The sequence below is a fragment of the Lissotriton helveticus genome, chromosome 4_1 (assembly GCF_964261635.1).
Source record: "Lissotriton helveticus chromosome 4_1, aLisHel1.1, whole genome shotgun sequence".
Classification (NCBI taxonomy): Eukaryota; Metazoa; Chordata; class Amphibia; order Caudata; family Salamandridae; genus Lissotriton; species Lissotriton helveticus.
In genome coordinates this window covers 1,599,349,840-1,599,375,452 of record NC_136063.1, presented here as the reverse complement: position 1 = coordinate 1,599,375,452, position 25,613 = coordinate 1,599,349,840, and the positions used below count along the sequence as shown (strand labels likewise).

General features: G+C 48.4%; 1 protein-coding gene and 1 pseudogene across 2 annotated transcripts in view; both read right to left on the bottom strand.

The window, feature by feature from the left end:
* AOAH (acyloxyacyl hydrolase) overlaps positions 1-25,613 on the bottom strand; it is a 919,324-nt gene that overhangs the window by 689,125 nt on the left and 204,586 nt on the right. The gene's annotated exons all lie outside the window — the stretch shown is intronic.
* On the bottom strand, positions 446-24,585 carry LOC144826853 (ribosome biogenesis protein WDR12 pseudogene; annotated as a pseudogene).

Sequence of the window (25,613 nt, the reverse complement as noted above, 5' to 3'; positions counted from 1 at the left end):
GGCTGATTAAAGATTTTCTCTGGTAGACGTTTTATGCAAGTAAAAATGGTATTGATTTCCAAACTTTTTTTTCTTACATGAGAGACATAAGAGAAACTTAAGCCCGCCCTCCCTGACCTATAATTTCATTTCCTGGCTTAATGCATTCTTGGTATTGTCTAATTAGGTAGAAAATCCTAATAAAATCAGTTACCTATCAAAAGTTTTTTTGCATGGGAAACGTTGTGTCCTCTTAATTTAAAAAAAAGAATTAACCCCATTATCTCGATACGCAAAGAACACTTTCAAATCATATATTTTGCTAACAGCAACTACTACATTCGAGAACGCCTCCATCTGTTGACCTATAAAAGGCACTGATGATGGGAGCTGGCTGTCCTAGGGGTCGCTCACAAAGCAAGAATTTTCCAGGGAGCTATTTTGAGACTTTGCCCTAAAAAGCAATTCATATTCCCATATTAGAGGCTGCTGATGTATAGCTATAGGGGTACAACTTGTTGTCAGGACCACATCTCAGCAGCAACCCTGCCTCTATCCGCGACACACAGAAAACCGTGTCGTCATGGACTGCCACATTTAGAGATGAGCCTTGCAACTTTTGGTGTCCCAAAGTTTGGTGATTTTGCCCAGGGAGCCAGATAAAAGCTAGTTGTTCACGCACAGAAGATCATTGCACGAAGGATACTTAGCCGGTGTGAGAGGTCAGCGAGAGCAGCACCAATGAACAATCTTTAGTGCATGGATCCCAAAGCTATGTCTGTCTGTTTGTGGTTCCTGATAATACGCACCAGCATATGGGTGAATAGGATATACAGTTAAAAACTTTGATACCTGTCACTGTTGATCTTGGTCCTCCTGTCTCAACCCCTCCACACTTTGATTGTATCAGGGCCGGCTCCAGGCTCATGGTGGCCCTGTGCAGGGAGCGTAGGTGGGGGCCCCGGAAGAGGGGGTCCGGACGGGGCGGAGCTCAGGAAGGTGTTTCATAATTAAAGTATCTCTTTAGAATATATGCTGCTTTAGGAAGACCACCTTGTTCATTTCGTCTTCCGTCTTTAGGGGATTTCTTTCTTAGCATTTTTGCTTTTGGTTTAAATGAAGTATACATAGATAAATATGTTGGCTCTAGCAACAGCACGTGCACAGTATGCCATGTTATATGTATTTTTATATAGCAAGGGCAACTAGTAGCTGAAGGCAGGGTGTGTGAGAAAAGGCTTCTGCCCTATGTTTATATGCCAAATTAGAGGAAATAGTGAATTGTGATTGCTGGATTGTTAGCCGACCTATGTATGTGTTTGTTTCACTTGGCTGGACTGTTGGACCCAAGCCCATCCCATTAATTCAACACCTGTCCCACTACCGTCCCACCATTGCACAGACGCCATCAGATGAGTTTTCAGTGCTAAAGGCGGTATTCAATAATACGTTGATCCTATAATCTATAAAATTGTAGAGTGCTGCTAGGAAAGCATTTCGCCTTCATGCCTAAGAAAGACATTTCACAATTGCCGTTCTCCTTTTGTAGAGGCACTTTGCCACAAGAGACACCATTGTTGTTAATTGAGGCACACCACATTAAAAGTGAGACTGGCATGAAAGGCATATGATTATGATTACCGTTGACTTTATTTCCCCGTGTGATTTCAATAGGTCGTACTTGGGCCTCATGAGTCGGCCGGGCGGGCCTGCCATGCCATGACGCGAAATTGGGCAAAGGGCTGCCTAGTAGTTAGTTTACAAGCAGCACGTCGAGCACCACCACACTCGTGCTTGTACATAAATTAAGTAAGTGCCACAAATGTCAAAAACAAATAATCCAGTCCAGACAATGAAATATAATCAATGAAATGAATCTTTCAGTACATGACGTTTGTACATAACATGATCATTCTGCCCTTACCCGCCAGGTCACAGGACAGGTGCGCAGCGTACACAGTACAGTAAGTACTTCTTTAATCTGAGGCTGCGCTGCTCAGCTCAGGCTCACTCTCAGCTTACTTCGATCCGACGGACGGACGACGACCACCGACCACCACAGAATGCTGTTATGTTGCAGCTGAGCCAGAGACTAATAGACAAAAGCACAAGTTACGCACACGCGCCGGGAAGCAGCCAGGTTAGGTTGAGAGTCTGCGTGCGCGCGCGCTGCCGCGCCGCAGATCACCTTGGCTTCCGGCATCTGTCTGTGCCAGCCCGCCGGGTGATGACAGTCAACTCAGCCTGGTCATGAATCATCTTAAGTAACACCCCGGCGCCCGTGCTGCCCAATCAGGAGGTCGGTGGTGCGGAGCCAGAGAGGAGGCCAGGGAAGTGAAAGGGGAATGGGGGGGGTGACGGGGCTTGCGGAAGTGACAGTAAAAAACTGAAACTAAAAGCCGCCGGGTTCGGAGGCCGCCAAATCCTGCCAGGGGCCGCCAGTGCCAGTAAAAAACTGAAACTAAAAGCCGCCGGGTTCGGAGGCCGCCAAATCCTGCCAGGGGCCGCCAGTGCCACGAATATGTGTATGATTCGATCCTCGTCGTGGCGGCCCCTGGGGTTTGGCGGCCCTGTGCAGGTGCACACTTTGCACATGCCTTGGGCCGGCCCTGATTATATGATCCAAGGATGTACTGCAGAGATCTTGTCGGGCCACAGCACTGATGGAATTGCCTGATTGCGGCCAGACAATGTGTCAACAGGTGTCCTTGTTAAGCCCAACTGCTCAGTTTCCTTGGGCCCTTGAGCGGTCTCTGTTTTCTTCCACAAGATTTTCTTTGTCAGTCGGAATTGCAGGCCAAATATTTACCATTTTGTTTCAAAAGCAACTGCAGAAAATGACTCTTGAGCCATCAACAGCAATGGTATCTATACTCCCGCCATGGCTCCACCAACAGTGGGGCATTTTTACCTTGTTTCTTTCCGCATTCCACTCCTGGAGCAGAATCATTTGGTCTATGGAGGTTGTGAGCAATGGGCATGACAGGGTGTCTTTTTTTACCCAAGCTATGTCTTTTACAACATCCGTGTATCCAGTGAGGGTCTTGAGACAGCCTTACAGACTTTTTAATTTGGTAGGGGCATGGGCGAGATGGTGTGGTGGCTGGTGTGGAGCACTCCAAGGGAAGATCCTAGGCCCAGTAGAAATAAATTACTCAATTGCAACCGAAGGAATAAGGAAGTGAGAAGAGGAATCAAACAGGATTGTTGAACTTCCCAGAGGGGGATTTAAGAGCCCAACACTCTTTTTTTTTAAGTCCTCATTGCCCAGGTGTACAGGAGTTACTTCCTAGGACACTTCCCCTCTAGTGATCTTTTAGAGACCTGGAGTGGTACACTCTACACCTTGCCATATATACTCAACCATTGGTGCCTATTCCGCCCAGTCAACCGTCGGCAAACACCAGAGTATTTAGCAGTGTGGTATAGAGGCCTAATCATTGGACTCATTGATTAGTGACTGTACCCATTCCTCATAAGGAAGCCAAAACGCATTTCGCTTACATTTATGTGCTCTATCCAACATATTAGTGTACTTGATTGAAGCCAGCCATTCTATTTTGCTAGGGGGGTTAGCCTTTACCCAATTTTTACAGATTTCCCTACGAGCGAGTAGTATTAAGTAAAATATCAATTTCTTTGTATTTTTTAACAAAGATACATAATTATTTGTAAGTCCAAAAAAGACCAGAAATTCGCTTACCTGGGGTGCTTCACCAAGTATAGAGAATATTGTATTACTCACATCCAGCCAGAAACCTTGGATCACCGGACAGAGCATAAACATGTGAGTATCATCACCTTTCTCCTTGTTACATTTAGGACATCTAGATGCTGTTGCACTCCCCAGTTTAGATAATTTGTATGGGGTCCAATAAATCCTATGGAGACAAAAGAGGTGGTTCCGCCTTAAATTTGCTGGTCGGACTGTGGAGTATAGTATGTCACAAGATACTTGCCATAAATCTTGGATCTGCTCTCCTGGCAAGCTCTTCTCCCACAGCTCCATAGGCAAGTTAAAGTCCCTATCCGCCATCTCCATTAGCAGCCAATAACCATTCGCCACCTCTTTATTGTGGGTACCCCTGGCTACCAAACTTTCTTCCAGTTTATTGGGCACTCCTGCTCCACGGCCATCAGTGAGACTCCAACTCAACATTTGCAGATGCTTAAATCTCGAAATTTGGCCATTAGACAATGTTTGGCTCTCTTCCGGGGGTACTAGGGAACCGTTTGTTATCAACTGACTTCATGTAGTGATTCCTGCGTTCTTTAATGGACACATCATGCAGTCCTTTGTCAATTCTGGGGATCCAGGAGAGTCAAAGATTGGCACCATCCCACTGTAATAATTGATTTTTAACTCTCTCCTGACTTTAGGCCATGTTTCTGCAAAGCTCTGTAAGGCTTTTAGACAAGTTGTTTTCAAAAAGCGCGGGTCTCCATATTTATGAATAAAACCATATTCTCCCCCTTTTACATTTTTTAACATTGCTGTATTCATGTTTCCTATTTCTGAGTCATCTGGCCCCTTAAACAGCTCTTTCCCTCCTTTTATTAGAAAAACTCAGGCATAATAAGATAGGTCTGGCAACTTTAAGCCCCCTTTCTCATATTGTCGTCTCAGTTTTTTCCACGAAATACACAACCGTTTAGAGGCCCAAATAAAACTAGATATTTTAGATTGTGTTTTTTTAAGCCACTCATCCTTAAAAGCCATTGGAATATTCTGGAATAAGAAAGTAATTTTAGAGAGAATAGTCATTTTGATGATATTGACTCTCCCATAGATGGATAAAGGCAGATGAGACCACCCCAACAGTAGTTTCCCTATTTCCTTATTGATCTTTTGAAAATTAGACCCAAGTACCGCATTTCCTTTTTAACACAACTCTCTTGTGTGGTGATATTCCAAGCCATTATGACAGTTTTCCCTTGGTTGATTTCATATCCTGAGATCTTTCCAAAACCTGCCGCCAGCTCATAAACATTTGGTAGTGTTGAACTGAGATTTGTTTGAAGTGTATGCCACCAGATAGTCAGCATATAACCCCACTTTGTTTGCCAACCCCTGGCCCAAAAAGGGTGTATCTCCTCATGCTTCCTGATTTTCTCTGCAAAAAACAACAAGTGATGGACTGAATGTGGATCAATGTCACACACTCCCCCAGTCAAAAGATCTGGGCCCAAATCCATCGTTTTTTTGCACTCCACACCACCCTGGGTCATATAATGGCTTTATGCAAATCAGCTCTGACCCTGTTGCCCCATGGGAACAGTCCAGTCCGAACTACAACAGCCATATCTTTCCCAGACCGGAATCAAGCATCCGAGGACCGGACCGGTTTCGAGGTAACACCTCTCTTCAGCCCGGCTAGCTTGACTCCAAGTGGTGTGGAGTGCCTGGGACCCACGTCTGGGCATCCCCAGCGCACTTAGGGCGGCAATTGCAAAAAACAACAAGTGATGGACTGAATGTGGATCAATGTCACACACTCCCCCAGTCAAAAGATCTGGGCCCAAATCCATCGTTTTTTTGCACTCCACACCACCCTGGGTCAGATAATGGCTTTATGCAAATCAGCTCTGACCCTGTTGCCCCATGGGAACAGTCCAGTCCGAACTACAACAGCCATATCTTTCCCAGACCGGAATCAAGCATCCGAGGACCGGACCGGTTTCGAGGTAACACCTCTCTTCAGCCCGGCTAGCTTGACTCCAAGTGGTGTGGAGTGCCTGGGACCCACGTCTGGGCATCCCCAGCGCACTTAGGGCGGCAATTGCAAAAAACAACAAGTGATGGACTGAATGTGGATCAATGTCACACACTCCCCCAGTCAAAAGATCTGGGCCCAAATCCATCGTTTTTTTGCACTCCACACCACCCTGGGTCAGATAATGGCTTTATGCAAATCAGCTCTGATCCTGTTGCCCCATGGGAACAGTCCAGTCCGAACTACAACAGCCATATCTTTCCCAGACCGGAATCAAGCATCCGAGGACCGGACCGGTTTCGAGGTAACACCTCTCTTCAGCCCGGCTAGCTTGACTCCAAGTGGTGTGGAGTGCCTGGGACCCACGTCTGGGCATCCCCAGCGCACGTAGGGCGGCAATTGCAAAAAACAACAAGTGATGGACTGAATGTGGATCAATGTCACACACTCCCCCAGTCAAAAGATCTGGGCCCAAATCCATCGTTTTTTTGCACTCCACACCACCCTGGGTCAGATAATGGCTTTATGCAAATCAGCTCTGACCCTGTTGCCCCATGGGAACAGTCCAGTCCGAACTACAACAGCCATATCTTTCCCAGACCGGAATCAAGCATCCGAGGACCGGACCGGTTTCGAGGTAACACCTCTCTTCAGCCCGGCTAGCTTGACTCCAAGTGGTGTGGAGTGCCTGGGACCCACGTCTGGGCATCCCCAGCGCACTTAGGGCGGCAATTGCAAAAAACAACAAGTGATGGACTGAATGTGGATCAATGTCACACACTCCCCCAGTCAAAAGATCTGGGCCCAAATCCATCGTTTTTTTGCACTCCACACCACCCTGGGTCAGATAATGGCTTTATGCAAATCAGCTCTGACCCTGTTGCCCCATGGGAACAGTCCAGTCCGAACTACAACAGCCATATCTTTCCCAGACCGGAATCAAGCATCCGAGGACCGGACCGGTTTCGAGGTAACACCTCTCTTCAGCCCGGCTAGCTTGACTCCAAGTGGTGTGGAGTGCCTGGGACCCACGTCTGGGCATCCCCAGCGCACTTAGGGCGGCAATTGCAAAAAACAACAAGTGATGGACTGAATGTGGATCAATGTCACACACTCCCCCAGTCAAAAGATCTGGGCCCAAATCCATCGTTTTTTTGCACTCCACACCACCCTGGGTCAGATAATGGCTTTATGCAAATCAGCTCTGACCCTGTTGCCCCATGGGAACAGTCCAGTCCGAACTACAACAGCCATATCTTTCCCAGACCGGAATCAAGCATCCGAGGACCGGACCGGTTTCGAGGTAACACCTCTCTTCAGCCCGGCTAGCTTGACTCCAAGTGGTGTGGAGTGCCTGGGACCCACGTCTGGGCATCCCCAGCGCACTTAGGGCGGCAATTGCAAAAAACAACAAGTGATGGACTGAATGTGGATCAATGTCACACACTCCCCCAGTCAAAAGATCTGGGCCCAAATCCATCGTTTTTTTGCACTCCACACCACCCTGGGTCAGATAATGGCTTTATGCAAATCAGCTCTGACCCTGTTGCCCCATGGGAACAGTCCAGTCCGAACTACAACAGCCATATCTTTCCCAGACCGGAATCAAGCATCCGAGGACCGGACCGGTTTCGAGGTAACACCTCTCTTCAGCCCGGCTAGCTTGACTCCAAGTGGTGTGGAGTGCCTGGGACCCACGTCTGGGCATCCCCAGCGCACGTAGGGCGGCAATTGCAAAAAACAACAAGTGATGGACTGAATGTGGATCAATGTCACACACTCCCCCAGTCAAAAGATCTGGGCCCAAATCCATCGTTTTTTTGCACTCCACACCACCCTGGGTCAGATAATGGCTTTATGCAAATCAGCTCTGACCCTGTTGCCCCATGGGAACAGTCCAGTCCGAACTACAACAGCCATATCTTTCCCAGACCGGAATCAAGCATCCGAGGACCGGACCGGTTTCGAGGTAACACCTCTCTTCAGCCCGGCTAGCTTGACTCCAAGTGGTGTGGAGTGCCTGGGACCCACGTCTGGGCATCCCCAGCGCACTTAGGGCGGCAATTGCAAAAAACAACAAGTGATGGACTGAATGTGGATCAATGTCACACACTCCCCCAGTCAAAAGATCTGGGCCCAAATCCATCGTTTTTTTGCACTCCACACCACCCTGGGTCAGATAATGGCTTTATGCAAATCAGCTCTGACCCTGTTGCCCCATGGGAACAGTCCAGTCCGAACTACAACAGCCATATCTTTCCCAGACCGGAATCAAGCATCCGAGGACCGGACCGGTTTCGAGGTAACACCTCTCTTCAGCCCGGCTAGCTTGACTCCAAGTGGTGTGGAGTGCCTGGGACCCACGTCTGGGCATCCCCAGCGCACTTAGGGCGGCAATTGCAAAAAACAACAAGTGATGGACTGAATGTGGATCAATGTCACACACTCCCCCAGTCAAAAGATCTGGGCCCAAATCCATCGTTTTTTTGCACTCCACACCACCCTGGGTCAGATAATGGCTTTATGCAAATCAGCTCTGACCCTGTTGCCCCATGGGAACAGTCCAGTCCGAACTACAACAGCCATATCTTTCCCAGACCGGAATCAAGCATCCGAGGACCGGACCGGTTTCGAGGTAACACCTCTCTTCAGCCCGGCTAGCTTGACTCCAAGTGGTGTGGAGTGCCTGGGACCCACGTCTGGGCATCCCCAGCGCACTTAGGGCGGCAATTGCAAAAAACAACAAGTGATGGACTGAATGTGGATCAATGTCACACACTCCCCCAGTCAAAAGATCTGGGCCCAAATCCATCGTTTTTTTGCACTTCACACCACCCTGGGTCAGATAATGGCTTTATGCAAATCAGCTCTGACCCTGTTGCCCCATGGGAACAGTCCAGTCCGAACTACAACAGCCATATCTTTCCCAGACCGGAATCAAGCATCCGAGGACCGGACCGGTTTCGAGGTAACACCTCTCTTCAGCCCGGCTAGCTTGACTCCAAGTGGTGTGGAGTGCCTGGGACCCACGTCTGGGCATCCCCAGCGCACTTAGGGCGGCAATTGCAAAAAACAACAAGTGATGGACTGAATGTGGATCAATGTCACACACTCCCCCAGTCAAAAGATCTGGGCCCAAATCCATCGTTTTTTTGCACTCCACACCACCCTGGGTCAGATAATGGCTTTATGCAAATCAGCTCTGACCCTGTTGCCCCATGGGAACAGTCCAGTCCGAACTACAACAGCCATATCTTTCCCAGACCGGAATCAAGCATCCGAGGACCGGACCGGTTTCGAGGTAACACCTCTCTTCAGCCCGGCTAGCTTGACTCCAAGTGGTGTGGAGTGCCTGGGACCCACGTCTGGGCATCCCCAGCGCACTTAGGGCGGCAATTGCAAAAAACAACAAGTGATGGACTGAATGTGGATCAATGTCACACACTCCCCCAGTCAAAAGATCTGGGCCCAAATCCATCGTTTTTTTGCACTCCACACCACCCTGGGTCAGATAATGGCTTTATGCAAATCAGCTCTGACCCTGTTGCCCCATGGGAACAGTCCAGTCCGAACTACAACAACCATATCTTTCCCAGACCGGAATCAAGCATCCGAGGACCGGACCGGTTTCGAGGTAACACCTCTCTTCAGCCCGGCTAGCTTGACTCCAAGTGGTGTGGAGTGCCTGGGACCCACGTCTGGGCATCCCCAGCGCACTTAGGGCGGCAATTGCAAAAAACAACAAGTGATGGACTGAATGTGGATCAATGTCACACACTCCCCCAGTCAAAAGATCTGGGCCCAAATCCATCGTTTTTTTGCACTCCACACCACCCTGGGTCAGATAATGGCTTTATGCAAATCAGCTCTGACCCTGTTGCCCCATGGGAACAGTCCAGTCCGAACTACAACAGCCATATCTTTCCCAGACCGGAATCAAGCATCCGAGGACCGGACCGGTTTCGAGGTAACACCTCTCTTCAGCCCGGCTAGCTTGACTCCAAGTGGTGTGGAGTGCCTGGGACCCACGTCTGGGCATCCCCAGCGCACTTAGGGCGGCAATTGCAAAAAACAACAAGTGATGGACTGAATGTGGATCAATGTCACACACTCCCCCAGTCAAAAGATCTGGGCCCAAATCCATCGTTTTTTTGCACTCCACACCACCCTGGGTCAGATAATGGCTTTATGCAAATCAGCTCTGACCCTGTTGCCCCATGGGAACAGTCCAGTCCGAACTACAACAGCCATATCTTTCCCAGACCGGAATCAAGCATCCGAGGACCGGACCGGTTTCGAGGTAACACCTCTCTTCAGCCCGGCTAGCTTGACTCCAAGTGGTGTGGAGTGCCTGGGACCCACGTCTGGGCATCCCCAGCGCACTTAGGGCGGCAATTGCAAAAAACAACAAGTGATGGACTGAATGTGGATCAATGTCACACACTCCCCCAGTCAAAAGATCTGGGCCTAAATCCATCGTTTTTTTGCACTCCACACCACCCTGGGTCAGATAATGGCTTTATGCAAATCAGCTCTGACCCTGTTGCCCCATGGGAACAGTCCAGTCCGAACTACAACAGCCATATCTTTCCCAGACCGGAATCAAGCATCCGAGGACCGGACCGGTTTCGAGGTAACACCTCTCTTCAGCCCGGCTAGCTTGACTCCAAGTGGTGTGGAGTGCCTGGGACCCACGTCTGGGCATCCCCAGCGCACTTAGGGCGGCAATTGCAAAAAACAACAAGTGATGGACTGAATGTGGATCAATGTCACACACTCCCCCAGTCAAAAGATCTGGGCCCAAATCCATCGTTTTTTTGCACTCCACACCACCCTGGGTCAGATAATGGCTTTATGCAAATCAGCTCTGACCCTGTTGCCCCATGGGAACAGTCCAGTCCGAACTACAACAGCCATATCTTTCCCAGACCGGAATCAAGCATCCGAGGACCGGACCGGTTTCGAGGTAACACCTCTCTTCAGCCCGGCTAGCTTGACTCCAAGTGGTGTGGAGTGCCTGGGACCCACGTCTGGGCATCCCCAGCGCACTTAGGGCGGCAATTGCAAAAAACAACAAGTGATGGACTGAATGTGGATCAATGTCACACACTCCCCCAGTCAAAAGATCTGGGCCCAAATCCATCGTTTTTTTGCACTCCACACCACCCTGGGTCAGATAATGGCTTTATGCAAATCAGCTCTGACCCTGTTGCCCCATGGGAACAGTCCAGTCCGAACTACAACAGCCATATCTTTCCCAGACCGGAATCAAGCATCCGAGGACCGGACCGGTTTCGAGGTAACACCTCTCTTCAGCCCGGCTAGCTTGACTCCAAGTGGTGTGGAGTGCCTGGGACCCACGTCTGGGCATCCCCAGCGCACTTAGGGCGGCAATTGCAAAAAACAACAAGTGATGGACTGAATGTGGATCAATGTCACACACTCCCCCAGTCAAAAGATCTGGGCCCAAATCCATCGTTTTTTTGCACTCCACACCACCCTGGGTCAGATAATGGCTTTATGCAAATCAGCTCTGACCCTGTTGCCCCATGGGAACAGTCCAGTCCGAACTACAACAGCCATATCTTTCCCAGACCGGAATCAAGCATCCGAGGACCGGACCGGTTTCGAGGTAACACCTCTCTTCAGCCCGGCTAGCTTGACTCCAAGTGGTGTGGAGTGCCTGGGACCCACGTCTGGGCATCCCCAGCGCACTTAGGGCGGCAATTGCAAAAAACAACAAGTGATGGACTGAATGTGGATCAATGTCACACACTCCCCCAGTCAAAAGATCTGGGCCCAAATCCATCGTTTTTTTGCACTCCACACCACCCTGGGTCAGATAATGGCTTTATGCAAATCAGCTCTGACCCTGTTGCCCCATGGGAACAGTCCAGTCCGAACTACAACAGCCATATCTTTCCCAGACCGGAATCAAGCATCCGAGGACCGGACCGGTTTCGAGGTAACACCTCTCTTCAGCCCGGCTAGCTTGGCTCCAAGTGGTGTGGAGTGCCTGGGACCCACGTCTGGACATCCCCAGCGCACTTAGGGCGGCAATTGCAAAAAACAACAAGTGATGGACTGAATGTGGATCAATGTCACACACTCCCCCAGTCAAAAGATCTGGGCCCAAATCCATCGTTTTTTTGCACTCCACACCACCCTGGGTCAGATAATGGCTTTATGCAAATCAGCTCTGACCCTGTTGCCCCATGGGAACAGTCCAGTCCGAACTACAACAGCCATATCTTTCCCAGACCGGAATCAAGCATCCGAGGACCGGACCGGTTTCGAGGTAACACCTCTCTTCAGCCCGGCTAGCTTGACTCCAAGTGGTGTGGAGTGCCTGGGACCCACGTCTGGGCATCCCCAGCGCACTTAGGGCGGCAATTGCAAAAAACAACAAGTGATGGACTGAATGTGGATCAATGTCACACACTCCCCCAGTCAAAAGATCTGGGCCCAAATCCATCGTTTTTTTGCACTCCACACCACCCTGGGTCAGATAATGGCTTTATGTAAATCAGCTCTGACCCTGTTGCCCCATGGGAACAGTCCAGTCCGAACTACAACAGCCATATCTTTCCCAGACCGGAATCAAGCATCCGAGGACCGGACCGGTTTCGAGGTAACACCTCTCTTCAGCCCGGCTAGCTTGACTCCAAGTGGTGTGGAGTGCCTGGGACCCACGTCTGGGCATCCCCAGCGCACTTAGGGCGGCAATTGCAAAAAACAACAAGTGATGGACTGAATGTGGATCAATGTCACACACTCCCCCAGTCAAAAGATCTGGGCCCAAATCCATCGTTTTTTTGCACTCCACACCACCCTGGGTCAGATAATGGCTTTATGCAAATCAGCTCTGACCCTGTTGCCCCATGGGAACAGTCCAGTCCGAACTACAACAGCCATATCTTTCCCAGACCGGAATCAAGCATCCGAGGACCGGACCGGTTTCGAGGTAACACCTCTCTTCAGCCCGGCTAGCTTGACTCCAAGTGGTGTGGAGTGCCTGGGACCCACGTCTGGGCATCCCCAGCGCACTTAGGGCGGCAATTGCAAAAAACAACAAGTGATGGACTGAATGTGGATCAATGTCACACACTCCCCCAGTCAAAAGATCTGGGCCCAAATCCATCGTTTTTTTGCACTCCACACCACCCTGGGTCAGATAATGGCTTTATGCAAATCAGCTCTGACCCTGTTGCCCCATGGGAACAGTCCAGTCCGAACTACAACAGCCATATCTTTCCCAGACCGGAATCAAGCATCCGAGGACCGGACCGGTTTCGAGGTAACACCTCTCTTCAGCCCGGCTAGCTTGACTCCAAGTGGTGTGGAGTGCCTGGGACCCACGTCTGGGCATCCCCAGCTCACTTAGGGCGGCAATTGCAAAAAACAACAAGTGATGGACTGAATGTGGATCAATGTCACACACTCCCCCAGTCAAAAGATCTGGGCCCAAATCCATCGTTTTTTTGCACTCCACACCACCCTGGGTCAGATAATGGCTTTATGCAAATCAGCTCTGACCCTGTTGCCCCATGGGAACAGTCCAGTCCGAACTACAACAGCCATATCTTTCCCAGACCGGAATCAAGCATCCGAGGACCGGACCGGTTTCGAGGTAACACCTCTCTTCAGCCCGGCTAGCTTGACTCCAAGTGGTGTGGAGTGCCTGGGACCCACGTCTGGGCATCCCCAGCGCACTTAGGGCGGCAATTGCAAAAAACAACAAGTGATGGACTGAATGTGGATCAATGTCACACACTCCCCCAGTCAAAAGATCTGGGCCCAAATCCATCGTTTTTTTGCACTCCACACCACCCTGGGTCAGATAATGGCTTTATGCAAATCAGCTCTGACCCTGTTGCCCCATGGGAACAGTCCAGTCCGAACTACAACAACCATATCTTTCCCAGACCGGAATCAAGCATCCGAGGACCGGACCGGTTTCGAGGTAACACCTCTCTTCAGCCCGGCTAGCTTGACTCCAAGTGGTGTGGAGTGCCTGGGACCCACGTCTGGGCATCCCCTGCGCACTTAGGGCGGCAATTGCAAAAAACAACAAGTGATGGACTGAATGTGGATCAATGTCACACACTCCCCCAGTCAAAAGATCTGGGCCCAAATCCATCGTTTTTTTGCACTCCACACCACCCTGGGTCAGATAATGGCTTTATGCAAATCAGCTCTGACCCTGTTGCCCCATGGGAACAGTCCAGTCCGAACTACAACAGCCATATCTTTCCCAGACCGGAATCAAGCATCCGAGGACCGGACCGGTTTCGAGGTAACACCTCTCTTCAGCCCGGCTAGCTTGACTCCAAGTGGTGTGGAGTGCCTGGGGCCCACGTCTGGGCATCCCCAGCGCACTTAGGGCAGCAATTGCAAAAAACAACAAGTGATGGACTGAATGTGGATCAATGTCACACACTCCCCCAGTCAAAAGATCTGGGCCCAAATCCATCGTTTTTTTGCACTCCACACCACCCTGGGTCAGATAATGGCTTTATGCAAATCAGCTCTGACCCTGTTGCCCCATGGGAACAGTCCAGTCCGAACTACAACAGCCATATCTTTCCCAGACCGGAATCAAGCATCCGAGGACCGGACCGGTTTCGAGGTAACACCTCTCTTCAGCCCGGCTAGCTTGACTCCAAGTGGTGTGGAGTGCCTGGGACCCACGTCTGGGCATCCCCAGCGCACTTAGGGCGGCAATTGCAAAAAACAACAAGTGATGGACTGAATGTGGATCAATGTCACACACTCCCCCAGTCAAAAGATCTGGGCCCAAATCCATCGTTTTTTTGCACTCCACACCACCCTGGGTCAGATAATGGCTTTATGCAAATCAGCTCTGACCCTGTTGCCCCATGGGAACAGTCCAGTCCGAACTACAACAGCCATATCTTTCCCAGACCGGAATCAAGCATCCGAGGACCGAACCGGTTTCGAGGTAACACCTCTCTTCAGCCCGGCTAGCTTGACTCCAAGTGGTGTGGAGTGCCTGGGACCCACGTCTGGGCATCCCCAGCGCACTTAGGGCGGCAATTGCAAAAAACAACAAGTGATGGACTGAATGTGGATCAATGTCACACACTCCCCCAGTCAAAAGATCTGGGCCCAAATCCATCGTTTTTTTGCACTCCACACCACCCTGGGTCAGATAATGGCTTTCTGCAAATCAGCTCTGACCCTGTTGCCCCATGGGAACAGTCCAGTCCGAACTACAACAGCCATATCTTTCCCAGACCGGAATCAAGCATCCGAGGACCGGACCGGTTTCGAGGTAACACCTCTCTTCAGCCCGGCTAGCTTGACTCCAAGTGGTGTGGAGTGCCTGGGACCCACGTCTGGGCATCCCCAGCGCACTTAGGGCGGCAATTGCAAAAAACAACAAGTGATGGACTGAATGTGGATCAATGTCACACACTCCCCCAGTCAAAAGATCTGGGCCCAAATCCATCGTTTTTTTGCACTCCACACCACCCTGGGTCAGATAATGGCTTTATGCAAATCAGCTCTGACCCTGTTGCCCCATGGGAACAGTCCAGTCCGAACTACAACAGCCATATCTTTCCCAGACCGGAATCAAGCATCCGAGGACCGGACCGGTTTCGAGGTAACACCTCTCTTCAGCCCGGCTAGCTTGACTCCAAGTGGTGTGGAGTGCCTGGGACCCACGTCTGGGCATCCCCAGCGCACTTAGGGCGGCAATTGCAAAAAACAACAAGTGATGGACTGAATGTGGATCAATGTCACACACTCCCCCAGTCAAAAGATCTGGGCCCAAATCCATCGTTTTTTTGCACTCCACACCACCCTGGGTCAGATAATGGCTCTATGCAAATCAGCTCTGACCCTGTTGCCCCATGGGAACAGTCCAGTCCGAACTACAACAGCCATATCTTTCCCAGACCGGAATCAAGCATCCGAGGACCGGACCGGTTTCGAGGTAACACCTCTCTTCAGCCCGGCTAGCTTGACTCCAAGTGGTGTGGAGTGCCTGGGACCCACGTCTGGACATCCCCAGCGCACTTAGGGCGGCAATTGCAAACAACAACAAGTGATGGACTGAATGTGGATCAATGTCACACACTCCCCCAGTCAAAAGATCTGGGCCCAAATCCATCGTTTTTTTGCACTCCACACCACCCTGGGTCAGATAATGGCTTTATGCAAATCAGCTCTGACCCTGTTGCCCCATGGGAACAGTCCAGTCCGAACTACAACAACCATATTTTTCCCAGACCGGAATCAAGCATCCGAGGACCGGACCGGTTTCGAGGTAACACCTCTCTTCAGCCCGGCTAGCTTGACTCCAAGTGGTGTGGAGTGCCTGGGACCCACGTCTGGGCATCCCCAGCGCACTTAGGGCGGCAATTGCAAAAAACAACAAGTGATGGACTGAATGTGGATCAATGTCACACACTCCCCCAGTCAAAAGATCTGGGCCCAAATCCATCGTTTTTTTGCACTCCACACCACCCTGGGTCAGATAATGGCTTTATGCAAATCAGCTCTGACCCTGTTGCCCCATGGGAACAGTCCAGTCCGAACTACAACAGCCATATCTTTCCCAGACCGGAATCAAGCATCCGAGGACCGGACCGGTTTCGAGGTAACACCTCTCTTCAGCCCGGCTAGCTTGACTCCAAGTGGTGTGGAGTGCCTGGGACCCACGTCTGGGCATCCCCAGCGCACTTAGGGCGGCAATTGCAAAAAACAACAAGTGATGGACTGAATGTGGATCAATGTCACACACTCCCCCAGTCAAAAGATCTGGGCCCAAATCCATCGTTTTTTTGCACTCCACACCACCCTGGGTCAGATAATGGCTTTATGCAAATCAGCTCTGACCCTGTTGCCCCATGGGAACAGTCCAGTCCGAACTACAACAGCCATATCTTTCCCAGACCGGAATCAAGCATCCGAGGACCGGACCGGTTTCGAGGTAACACCTCTCTTCAGCCCGGCTAGCTTGACTCCAAGTGGTGTGGAGTGCCTGGGACCCACGTCTGGGCATCCCCAGCGCACTTAGGGCGGCAATTGCAAAAAACAACAAGTGATGGACTGAATGTGGATCAATGTCACACACTCCCCCAGTCAAAAGATCTGGGCCCAAATCCATCGTTTTTTTGCACTCCACACCACCCTGGGTCAGATAATGGCTTTATGCTAATCAGCTCTGACCCTGTTGCCCCATGGGAACAGTCCAGTCCGAACTACAACAGCCATATCTTTCCCAGACCGGAATCAAGCATCCGAGGACCGGACCGGTTTCGAGGTAACACCTCTCTTCAGCCCGGCTAGCTTGACTCCAAGTGGTGTGGAGTGCCTGGGACCCACGTCTGGGCATCCCCAGCGCACTTAGGGCGGCAATTGCAAAAAACAACAAGTGATGGACTGAATGTGGATCAATGTCACACACTCCCCCAGTCAAAAGATCTGGGCCCAAATTCATCGTTTTTTTGCACTCCACACCACCCTGGGTCAGATAATGGCTTTATGCAAATCAGCTCTGACCCTGTTGCCCCATGGGAACAGTCCAGTCCGAACTACAACAGCCATATCTTTCCCAGACCGGAATCAAGCATCCGAGGACCGGACCGGTTTCGAGGTAACACCTCTCTTCAGCCCAGCTAGCTTGACTCCAAGTGGTGTGGAGTGCCTGGGACCCACGTCTGGGCATCCCCAGCGCACTTAGGGCGGCAATTGCAAAAAACAACAAGTGATGGACTGAATGTGGATCAATGTCACACACTCCCCCAGTCAAAAGATCTGGGCCCAAATCCATCGTTTTTTTGCACTCCACACCACCCTGGGTCAGATAATGGCTTTATGCAAATCAGCTCTGACCCTGTTGCCCCATGGGAACAGTCCAGTCCGAACTACAACTGCCATATCTTTCCCAGACCGGAATCAAGCATCCGAGGACCGGACCGGTTTCGAGGTAACACCTCTCTTCAGCCCGGCTAGCTTGACTCCAAGTGGTGTGGAGTGCCTGGGACCCACGTCTGGGCATCCCCAGCGCACTTAGGGCGGCAATTGCAAAAAACAACAAGTGATGGACTGAATGTGGATCAATGTCACACACTCCCCCAGTCAAAAGATCTGGGCCCAAATCCATCGTTTTTTTGCACCGCATTTTCTCTGCCACGGGTTCGATATAAAGATTAAAAAGCAGTGGGGACAGTGGACACCCCTGTCTCGTCCCTCTGAAGATGTTGAATTTTTCAGATAACCTCCCGTTTATTAATATTTTTGCCGTGAGGTTTTTATATATCTGCTTTATTGCCCTACAAAAGTTTCCTCACAAATTAGATAATCTCAATACTTCATGTAGGTAAGACCAATGTACTCGATCGAACGCTTTGGTCGCGTCAACTGTGATGACCGCTAATGGCTCCTTATCCTCAGAGGCTAAATCAATGGCGCCTAGAGGCTATAAGTTAAATCCTTAATACTCCTTCCACGCACAAACCCTTTTTGATCTTCATGAAGGAGTGCTCCCACCACCCCATTCACTATATCTGCTAATATCTTGGAATAGATCTTATAATCCGAGTTTAGCAAGGAAATCGGTCTGTATGAATCGCAGCAATCTGGTTTTTTATAGGGTTTAAGGATCAAAGTCACAATGGCATCAGTCCATGAGGGAGGGATCTCTTCTCCATTTTCAAAAATATCTGTAAATAACTCACTAATTGCTGGCATCAAGTATTTACTTAGTTACTTAAAAACTTCCGTAGGTTGACCATCAGGATCCACTGCCTTACTGGATTTCAATGATTTAATGGCATTTTCTATTTCTTCTCTGTTATTGTGTTAATAATAGCAACCTTTTCGGGTGCAGATACTTTATGAGGTAGTTCTTGTTCTAGCCAGTCTAGAACCCCCTTCCCTGTCGTGCATAGGTTTTCTTTATATACTTCCTCATAATATTTTAATAATGTATCCTCTATACTAGCCCCTGTTGTAGTTGGACATTCAGCATTACCATAGATGAGTTCTTTTATAAAACTCCTGCCCTGATCACTCTTTATCTTCCAGGCAAGTAACTTGCCACAACCTTCCCCATAGTTAAAATGGGCCAGCTTGCTGGCTTGCCGCCGTTCTTGCAGCTGTCTTTCTACTACCACCAACAGATCCATCTTAAGAGTTTGAATCAATGATTGTCCCTCCTCATATTCTACTTCATTACATTGTACTTTATGTTCCAAACTCTGAATTTTGTTTTCTATGCTTAGAATTTCCACCTTCCGCTGTTTATTTTTATACAGCTATATTGATGTAATCCTACCCTCAAGAAGGCCTTGTATGTGTACCAGACAATCCTTATCGAGGCACTGCCCAAATTAATATAAAAGAATTCCTGGGATTCTAGGCCAAGTTTGTTTATCACCTCATCGTCAGACATTATGGAACGATCCATGGTCCATCTCCGTTGTGCCGCTGCCAAAGTCAACGTTATCGCAGAGTGGTCAGACAAATGTGCACCCACATGATTTACATTACAAACCTGGTCTTTTATATTTTGATCCACTAAAAACATGTATTTTCTGGATTGGTGCCCATATTTCTTATTATTAAACGCAAAACTCTTTAGAGCTCCCTTCTTCTCTCTCCATATATCGTACCACCCAAGGTTCTTTATTGTATTTTTTATCAGTGCTCTTGACTTGCTGTGCATTATAATCCTACTTTTGGTGGAATGGTCAAGGTTGCCATCAAGAACCACATTAAAGTCGCCTGCCAATATGACGGGATCAGGGAAATCCAGCAATATAGAGAGTAAATTACTAAAAGGCGAGGGGTCATCAATTTTAGGCCCATAGTAGCCCACTACCGTATATAATTGATCATAGTATTTAACTTTTACAATTACCCACCTTCCAGCCCTATCCACCCTGCTTTCAATAACCACCAACTGAGGATTGATTTTAATCAGGATTGCCACCCTCCTTATAGAGAGTTGCTGCTCTGTACATACAATGTTCTGTACCCATCTCCTACTCTTAAAGAACTCTCTCATCTCATCACCCGTAAGATGTGTTTCTTGAAGTAAGATGACTTGGGCTGAAGAATCTTTTAGATATTGTAAAATCCTCTCACGCCTGTGACTCCCCCTTAATCCATTTACATTCCATGATAGAAACTCTATCAATGGTTTCTGCTTTGCTGTAATTTCTTTACTTTTTTTTTGTTCTTTTGACTGTACTACTACCTGAGTTTCGGTGTATAGAGAGGACTTCATTTATTTCCCCATGATCCCACCCTTAGGGAAACCCTCCTCTTCCTTCCTAATGGCCTAGGCCTGAGGAGGCCCTGATTACAAAGGACTCAATAATCCGCTTATAACCATCATAAAATAGTAATAAGCCACTAAGGACCTTTAACTCAACATTAACAACACTATGTAGCTTACAAATTAATAAAAGTTACCCCATTCATAATCCAGCTCCTGACATTGATCTCAGAAACTCTTCTGCCTCCTCAACCCTATGAAAAGTCTGCATCCTATTATTGTACATTACTCGTAGGCTGGCCGGAAATTTCAAATGAGCTGTGGCTCCCAAACTTTCGAAAGAGTCAATCAAATTTCCTAGTTCCCATTGCTTGGTAGCCGTTAATTTTGAGATATCTGACCTGATCTCAAAATTAATACCATCCACTATCAGAGATCTTTGTTTTAATGCCTTGACAAGGATGTCTTCTTTGAAATTGTGGTATGGAAATTTGCCAATATTTGTCTTGGTTTGGCTTTATTGAGATTCTTTCTATATGGATAGCTATGGACCCTCTGTATATCCATACTTAGTTCTTCTTTTGTCCATTTTGTGAGAAGTTGGCCTGGCATATGATGTCCACTATTCTCGTGGGCACCTTACACCAGTCCAAACAACCCTTATTGATGGTAGGTTTAAAACAACCTTTATAGGAGGCTATCCTAGTGGTAGGTGTGGAGAGCAGCCTTCAGGCTAAGTATTGAAGGAATGTAAAGCAGCTTGTTTTACCAGTCTATAATCTCTTGAATGATCAAATGAAAGCCCACCACACAAGGTATATATCAAATATATATGTATTTATTCTAAAACAACCCCTCTATTCTCTTTATGAGGCTAGAGGCAAAAGTACAATACAAGGACTTTAAATAGCACACTGTTAATTGCACAGTATACGTTTTGCCCTAGGGGTCTCACAAACCATATACTAAAATAGTGGTATAAGAACCACGTGAGGAATAGAAGCTAGGCCTAGGGAATGTAGAACCGTGGGGGCAACCAGGAACCACCCAAGGTAGAGACACAGGAGGCCCACGGGGGACGCGTGCAGTGTTTAAACATAGCTGCGGATCACCTATTGACTTCTATGGAGGAAATACAAGTTACAATTTTAAAGATTAAGGGCACTTCGAGGTGAACTACGATTGAACCCTTTTAGACTTAGACACTTCGAGAGTCGATTGTCGATTAAAAGCTTTTATTCGGTTAAATAGATCACCATATAAGCAATACAGTCATGAAACAATCAACGATAAAATCAAAGAAGATGAAACAGTGGGATTGAAAGTGCAAATACATCGAAGTTCGTAAACATAATGGTTCAGATACAAAAGTGCAAGTGCATATTTCACATGAGGGCCCAAGCCTTTACTAGGACATATGTTGTCCTAATTCAAAAGTGCAAATGCATATAATTACATGATATCCTTAAAACATACAGTCAAGTGTCAATGATCATAGATTTCCTAATACTAATAGATTTCAGAAGAAATGGAGCTAAATAAAAACACAATCGTGGGTCATCCAATCTGAAGAGCAAATTCATGGCATCTGTAGTAGATCTTATATTATAGTGTAAAAAGAATGGTTTTAAATAAAATTTCCTAAGATGAGAATAAAATATACAGAATAATAGCATATGGCAGCAGCTTTGTCGAGAAACTCCATCACATGGGCATGCGTGAGCAGAACACTGTTTCATAACTGGAAAATTAACAAGATGGTGTACAATGCCCAATCTTAAATGTGTCAGCACAAATCGATGCGAGGCTCTTGTCACGACTGATAGGTAAGTTTGGAAACCCTGTTTGAGATCCAGTTGCAGATAAAAGAGGAGAGTTGGTTGATTCTTAGTAACACGGGAACAGGCCTCTATTTTGTTGGCTAGCAAGGTTAGTTTTATCTCAGCTCAAGCAACGGAGGCACTACACCCAGGATCCAGTCGGATATCACAATTGAATAAAAATTTAAACCAATAAATAATATAATTAAGCCAGGGTATTCTTAAGCAGTTCTCCATTTTGAGGCAGTCCTGTATTATAGATTGAGTAAACAATGTCTCCTCTTTTGACCATATAGATTTCCATAATAGGAGAGGTTGTGTAGAAGCCAGATCTGAAATATATTTAATGCCCACCTCACGATGTGTCAATTCCGTAGAGGCAGATGAAAGGACACAAAGCAGACGTTTTAGAAACAAGTTTTCGGTTTGTTGCAGTGTATTACCCTGAAAGTGACCCCAAACACCTGCCCCATAAAGAGCTACGGTGACTTAGACACTTCCAGAGTCAATTCCCACGGAAGCACCGGAGTACTCGTGTTACCTCACCCAGTGTAACCGGGTGCATAGGTGTCTTTTGGTGTCGAGTTTCGTCGTTGATTCCAATGGAGAGCTGCGAAGAAGTGCTGCAGGCAATCAGAGGAAAAGTGTCCTGGTGGATCCAAGGGTGGAGCGGAGATCTGAAGAACCTGAAAGCAGAGGGGACAGAGTCTGGGTAACTAGCCAATGACCAGGATGGCGACAGGAAGATGCCAGCCGATGTCGGGTGCTTTCAAGTGAAGTAGGTGAAGCTTGACTCATCAGCCACGAGGTCCAGGAAATGTCAGCGATGACCAGGAGCTGGATTCAAGCTGTCCCACAAAGGATGTCAAGTGCTGCAGCCTCAGAATCCAGATTGGACCCAACAAGCCTTTGCAACAGCAACCCAAGCAAGTAGACAAGATTGCCTATTCACCCTTTGGAGGGGAGTCAGGACACGTCTGGAGCAACCAGGAAAGGCCAAGAAACAAAGGATTACCCTTCGTGGGGACCCACTAGCCAATGGACTAGAGATCGTGAAGGAGCCTCAAGCTGCGGTGAAGAAAGGGGACTCACAGGACACGTGGAGTGCTGGCCTCTCAGCTTCGGTGCAAAAGGTGCTTGGGACAAGGGTAACAAATAGCCCAATGTACAGCTTTGGGAAAGTTCGGGAAGAAGGTGCAGTTGCAAAATTGCAGGATGTCCAGGAGTTCCAGTCCCACGTCTCTCATGATGGCTGCAGGTCTAAGTTTTGCTGGGATCTTGTGTCGGCCTCAGAGATGTCTGGAAGTCTGTGTCCCGTGACGCAGATACTTCGGGATCCGGTGGGAGCCTCGAAATTACAGACCGGCAAGATGCTCCTAGGTGCCTGTTTGAACAGGGGGTCACTCCTTGACCCCAAGGGAGATTTCTTCCGTCTTCCAGTCGATATGGAATGTCAAAGGTCCAAGATTTCATCTTCAGAGTTTCGTCCAGGGTAATCTAAAGTCCTAGGGACTGGGTTCCTATACTAAGTTTAGGGGATGGACTAATTCTAAGGTCCCACCTATGGGAGGACCTGGGTTGGGGGTGGTTACACCCCTTCCCCTTTGTCCAGTTTCGCGCCAGAGCTGGGGCTGAGTGCCCCAGAACCGGTTTGAACTGGGAAATGCATGGAGCACCTTGTGTGCCCCAGGCAGTGTCTGAAAAGCATTCACTGAATGCAACCCACCCTGCCCCAATACACTAAAGCCTGTCTGGGTAGGTGCTGGCACCTCCCTGGACAGGAAACCTATTGTCCAGGCCTCCCCTGCCGGAGTTTCATCCAGTAGCAGGAGGTCAGACTTGTGACTGTGGCAGCAGCATCCATTTTGTGATGCTGAGGCTCTTTTAAACTTTAACCGGGTATACCAGTGTGTACATGTCTTCTCCCTCTAGTAGGGTGGAATGCTAAACCCACCGCCAGAACTGGTGGGGGGTGGTAGTATTCCAAAGTGTTTGACACCAAAAACGACATGTTTTGATAAAGCCAAATCAAAGTTAGCATTAACCACAAGGATTATAATGCACTTTAGAGTCTATGGTATAGCTATATCATAGAACTGCTATAAGGAAGGATTTTCGAAAGCTGCAGAGGGGCTGAGCTCTTGCTAGGGCACCCTTTCACACAAAACCAAGCAATCTGCCTTCAGGATTGTCAAGGCCTGCCATAGGAGTGACCTATAGGTTGATATGTGTCTATATGTATAGGTAGTTATAGGTATACTATAACTCAGTAAGGGGTGCTTACACCACCTTACCTAGGCTGCAAGTGCAGACCTGTGGTGTAATTTTGGAAGGCTTCCCAGGGGTGGCATAATACATGCTTAAGCCCCTGGTAGGCCTCTGGGGTACCTATGCCCTTGGTACCTAAGGTACCATATACTAGGGGCTCACAAGGTAACTCAGTAACCAATCTGGTATGTACCTAAAGTACATGGTATCCATTTAGAGAGAAAATAGCTAGGCTGTGGTCCTGATTAGCAGGGCCACAGCCAGACTAAAGTAAAAAAAACAGTGAAACACAGCAAAAAGTGGGGGTAACCATAGGAAGCAGACCCTACTTTCCTACACATTTTACCTGTAACCCTTCCTTGATTAGATGTATCACACATTTCTTTATGTCCTCTCCTTCGGCTCCTTCTGGGACCTTAAGCAACCGAAGATTACATCTTCTTTGGTTGAATTCCATTGATTCTATTCTGTCCTTCAATTGTTGTTCATTACGCCTGAGGTCACTAATCTCCTTAGTGTTAACCGCCACCTGAGATACCAAATCTTTCATCCCAATCTCCAACTGGGAAGTTCTTTCCGCACATCACCTAGCTTTTCCCCTAAATTCTCGCAGACAGACCGGATTTCTTTCTGATTTAATTCAGATTTTTCTAACCTATTTCTAACCACGGCTGTCAATATATATATCAACTCCGCAACTGATTGCTCCTGGGCTTGTGGTAGAGGCTGTACTTGTAATAGAGAATAATTTTCAGCTTGAACTCTATCAATCACACATAGGTGGCCCCCCCTCCTTAGAAGCTCCATTGGAAGGTTCAAACAATATCTCTGGAGTCGCTGCCTGCAATTGGGCTTGTGAATGAAGTTGTGCAGGTTGAGCCTCCATTCTTCCAGAGATGGAATACTGAGATTCCAAAGAGTCCGAGAGCCCTGCCAAGACCTGAAACCTATTCTGCCTCTCTTTGCAAGCTAATCTTGGGGAGGCCTACAATGGGGTTCTTTAATAGCAGTGTTTTAGGGGCTACCTTGAAGAAAGCTCTCAGAGAGGGGGTAATCTTAAGATTTAATGCTTGAGCCTCTCAATTCACCTTGGATTTCCTCTTTTTCTTTGGTGTTACCCACTCTCCTGTGACCGAGCCCCCTTGTTTTGATGGAAGGGAACGTTTTGTTCCGCTATTTGAATTTAGAGAGCCCTGCCCGCCCTTCATGCAGCTTTTACTTAGCCCGCTCCTCAGGTGGTATTGATATTGCTCCATTTCCGCTCCCACTGCTACTTCCACTTGTTGAACTAAGTGGGGCCCAAATGTGCTTAGGGTCCCATCTGCACCCCCTTCCTTTGCTCGAGATGCACTTGAAACCCCTTTAACATCAACTACAGCCCCAGTTCTAACTCCTTCACCTCCTGTACCTACTTTCTCTTTGGCCCCCCCTTCGCCCTGTGCTTTAACACATTTACCTGCATTGACCTGCTTCAAGGCGTCACCTTTTGCCTTAGTGCTAGATTTTGTAACTGCCTTACACAGCCTCAGTTTATGGGTGCCTCCGTTGCCTGTCCGCTCCATCAACGCCTTTCGGACC